The 4,494-nt window shown below is 36.9% G+C and overlaps 1 pseudogene; it reads right to left on the minus strand.

Moving 5' to 3' along the window:
• Window positions 1-335: 335 nt before the first annotated feature.
• Window positions 336-1,281, minus strand: LOC114486513 (uncharacterized protein C10orf143-like; annotated as a pseudogene).
• Window positions 1,282-4,494: the final 3,213 nt, after the last annotated feature.

The raw sequence follows: 4,494 nt of genomic DNA on the forward strand, positions 1-4,494 counted from the left end.
AAAATAAGACTTTTAGTTTAAAAAGAGTACATAGCCCTGGATACATCCATAAAACAATGGAAAAGTATAAAGCAGGGCTACATCTAGTTATGGGTCCATAAGCCACAGGATTCTCAAACCTCACAGGATGTTTGATACTGAATTTTCTTAAACTTTTAAATAATGCAATTGATCTTCTCAAGCAAGATGCATCTGAAAGGAGGCCTAGTGAGTAATAACATCTGGAGCCTCTTCTAAAGTGACGGGATCCTCCTGGCTCTGGCGCAGAGGCCCGTGGAATTACCTGGCGGAGAGGACAAACCGGGCTGCTATTTGAACAGGTGGGCACCCACACCCATCTATGAGAGATTTACATTTGCTGGCACAGGAGGGTTCCAAACCACAACTGGAATCTTCCTTTTTCAACTTGCATCTTCTAACAATTCTCTGTGTGGTTAAAATGTCCAGATTCCCCCGCAGTGCATCTGGAGCAAGGCTGAGCCGAGGAATCCCCACACTTGGGTCTCCCCTGGCCACTGTCTGTCCTTCGTGCTCCTCCCGGCTTCAGGATTCCAGGGTGCTCGCCTTCACCTGGGGGCAGCCCTGCTCCTGTGCAGCTGCCTCCAATCTCCTGCAGGCTAGTTTCCAGTTCCCCGGAATCTGCAGCTCCTCTGGCCTCTGCCATCGCCACCGGACCGGGGCCAGAGTGTCCACGCTGCCCCAGGCCTGAGTCCGCCCAGCCTCTCATCAAACGCTCTTGCATGATTGTGTATGCAAGAGTATTCTAGGAGTGGAATTGCTGAGTCAAAAATCATTTAATTATACAATTTTAGGAGATAATGCAAACTTGTTTTCCAAATTGTTTGTACCATTTATAACTGAACCCAGTAATGTAAAAGAGATCCTGTGAGTCTGTATCTTCTTCCACTCTTGTATTGTCAGACTTTTAATTTTTGCCAGTTAGAAGGATGTAAAGTGGTATCTCATTATGGTCTTGATTTGCATTTCCCTAATAACTAATATTGTTGCACATCTCTTCATGTGTTTGTGGACTGTATGTAATAGAATTCTCTCGCTGGACACAGGCTACCCAACTAGAGAGTACATTTTCTAGCCATCCTTGCATTGAGTATGACTATGTGATTAAGTTCTGGCCTAAACTGACTCTTTGTAAGTGGAGATGGTATGCTCAGTTTCTAGAAGTATCTTTAATGCGATGGGAGTGTGTTCTTCTTGTCTTCACCATCTTGCCTTCTGGCTGCAGAAGTTATAGCTGGTGCTAAAGCAGTCATCTTGGACCATGAGGCAGAAGCCATATGTTAAAGATGAAGGAACTACAGAGAAGGTAACTGGTTTATTTGTCTATACCTGGGTCCAAATCACACTGTCCTAATTACTGAAGCTTTAAAATAAATCATGGTATCTGCCAAAGCAAGTATTCCCACTTTCTTTTTCTCCTTTAACAATGTCTTGACTACTCTTGGTCCTTTGAACTATTGGAATTTTGAATGTTTGTCAAATGTGACAGACTGAAGATGGCCACACATCCTTTGACACTTCTACTGGGAGGTGTTCTATTTACCTTTCCCTTGAACCTGGCTGGTCTTAGGGGCTCATGGCAGAAGTGATGCTGTGTGACATCTGAAGCTGGATCAGAAGAAACCTTTCAGCTTCCCCCTTGGAAGTCTCACTCTCCAGACACTCTCTCAGGTTATTCCCTCTCACGATGCAGCCACCATGCTATGAGAAGTCCAGCTTGTAGGTGCTATAGTTGACAGCCCCAGCTGAGTTTCCAGCCTCCAGCCGGCATCAACAGCATCATGGGAGTGAGCCACCTTAGGCATCCAGCCTAGTTGAGCCTTCAGGTGACTCCAGCTTTGCAATGAACACCTGTCTGCGACCATATAAGAGACTCTTCTATTTAATCTGTAGATCAATTTAAAGAAAACTGATACCTCTATAATATTGAATCTTCTAATCCTTAAACATGGTCTGTCTTCTGTTTATTTAGATTTCTTTAATGTCTTCAATATTTTATAGTTTTCTCCCTAAAGGTCTGTGCTAGAGACTTATTGTGCCCACCCATATTCAATTCTTCTATCTCTTCCAGACATATGGAGGATTATACTTCCCCAGCTCTCTTGAAACTAAGCGAAGTTGTGTGGTTAATTTGTCTAATAGGTTGTGAGTGGAATTGACAATGCCCCATTTGAGCTTGTGCATTCACTTGCTAATGTAAGACTCTACAGCAGCTTTTTTCCTGCTTCAGTGATGGCAGAGGATGCCTCATGGCAAGATGGTGGAGCCGCAGGATCAAAGCAACCTGAATTACCAAATTGCTACCTGGATAATCACCCAGACACGTGGCAGGTTTTGAGTGAATGAGAGTGAGAAATCAACTTTTTGTGTGTGTTAAAGTACTGATATGTGGTTGACTAACAGAACATTTTATATTGTACATGTTTTGATAGATTTTTTTCCTACATATATTCTGATGGTAGGTAAATAGTATCCTTTTATTAATTTTATTAATATTTTCTAACTGCTTATTCCTATATTCTATATTTCTATATATTATTTTTATGTTCTATTTTATATTTTATGTTTTATTCTAATAGAATATATTTTGCATATTAATTTTATATGCAACAAGCTTTCTAAACTTTCTTATTGATTTTAATAATTTATCTATAAATGCTTTTGGATTTTTGCATCTATATTCATGGATGAAATTGGCCTCTAATTCTCACTTTTTATCACCCTTGTCAGGTTTTGATATCATAAAATAATAATTCATAAAATAGGCTCATATAGTAAGTTGAGAAGTATTCTCTCAGTCTGTCTTTTCTGGAAGAGTCTGTGAGGGGATCATGATTATTTGTTCCTTAATATTTGTTACTCTTCCCAGTGAAATCAACCAGGCTGTAGTTTTCTTGTTGGGAATATTTTTGACCACTAACTCAATATTTTTAATGGTAATAGGACTATTCATTTTTTAAATTTCTTTTTAAGTCAATTTTGAAAGTTATCTTTTTCTAGGAATTTGTCCATTTCATCCAAAAATTTTAATATATTGGCATAAAGTTGTTTATAATATCTTCTTACAGTCTTTTTATGAATGTGACATGTATAGTTAAGTCCCCATTTTTGTTCTTATGTCAGTCATTTATGCCTCCTCCTTTTATTTTTCTTGAGCAATCTTACCAAAATTTGACAATTTTATTAGTCTTTTCAAAGAACTTTTTGATCTTCTTGTTGTTTGTTTGTTTTCTAATGCATTGGTTTCCTCTTATCTTTTAAAATATATTTACTTCTACTTTCTTTGATTTATTTTGCTATTATTTTTCTAATTTTTTGAGATATAAATATAGATAATTAATTCTAATCCTTTCTTCTCTTTGAATATCCACATTTAATACTTTAAATTTCCCAGTAATTACTGTATAAGTTGTTCCATTTTTATATCCTCTTTGACCAATGAATTATTTTTAAGTATGTTTATTAACTTCCAAACATATGGTGATTATATTTTTGCTACTGATTTCGAGCACTATGGTGATAGAACATAATTTTAAATATTTATATTAATTGAGTCTTGCCTTATGGTCTAGTATATGGTTAAATTTTGCCAAATATTTCATGTATACTTGAAAAGAATGTGTATGTTGCAGTTGCTAGGTGCGATAATACACTGAAACTATCTCACTGATTTCTGGCTTTCATTGCACTATTGAGAGTTCTTTGTTTCCTTTAAAGTTTGTCTTTTTTCTCTTGCTGTCTTTAAAATCTTCTCTTTGTCTTTGGTGTTCTAAAGTTTTTTCTTATGTGTAGGTATGGATTTCTTATTGTTTACCTTTCTTTGGATTTTTATTTATACTTCTTTTGGATCTATAAATTGTTGTCTTTCATCAATTCTGGAAAATTCTCTTCACATACTGCCTCTGTCTCATTCTTTGTTTCCTCTGTTTCTGGAACTCCGTTTAAACATATGTTAACTTTATCACTCTATTATCCATGTCTCTTAACATCTCCATAAACTTTTCATCTCTTTTTTCTCTGTGTGAGGCATTCTGGGTAATTTCTTTTGAACCGCATCCAGTCTACTAATTCTCTCTTCAGTTGTTTCTTGTCTGCTGTTAAATTTGTCCATTTAATTATTTTAAAGTTCTATGATTTCAAACTTTGTGGAATGAAGTAACATTGTTATCATAGGCGGAACAATAGCCTCGCCAAAGATGTCCACATCCTAATCGTCAGAACCTGTGAATATGTTACTTTACATGGCAAAAGGACTTTACAGATAAGATTAAATTAAGGATCTATAGATTGGGAGATTGTCCTGGATTATATGGGCGGGCTGGATCTTGCTGATAGTCTTTTTTCCTTTTGTGTTTAGTGTTTTTTTGTTTTAAACTGTGAGCTATTTATTTTCCCTGGAATATTTTGTTGGAAATTCCTTGAAGCTGAGGATGAAGGTGTCTTCTTTCAGAGAATGGGAGCTTGCTTCTTCCAGGC

Source organism: Physeter macrocephalus, chromosome 6, assembly GCF_002837175.3.
Source record: "Physeter macrocephalus isolate SW-GA chromosome 6, ASM283717v5, whole genome shotgun sequence".
In the NCBI taxonomy this organism is placed as follows: domain Eukaryota; kingdom Metazoa; phylum Chordata; class Mammalia; order Artiodactyla; family Physeteridae; genus Physeter; species Physeter macrocephalus.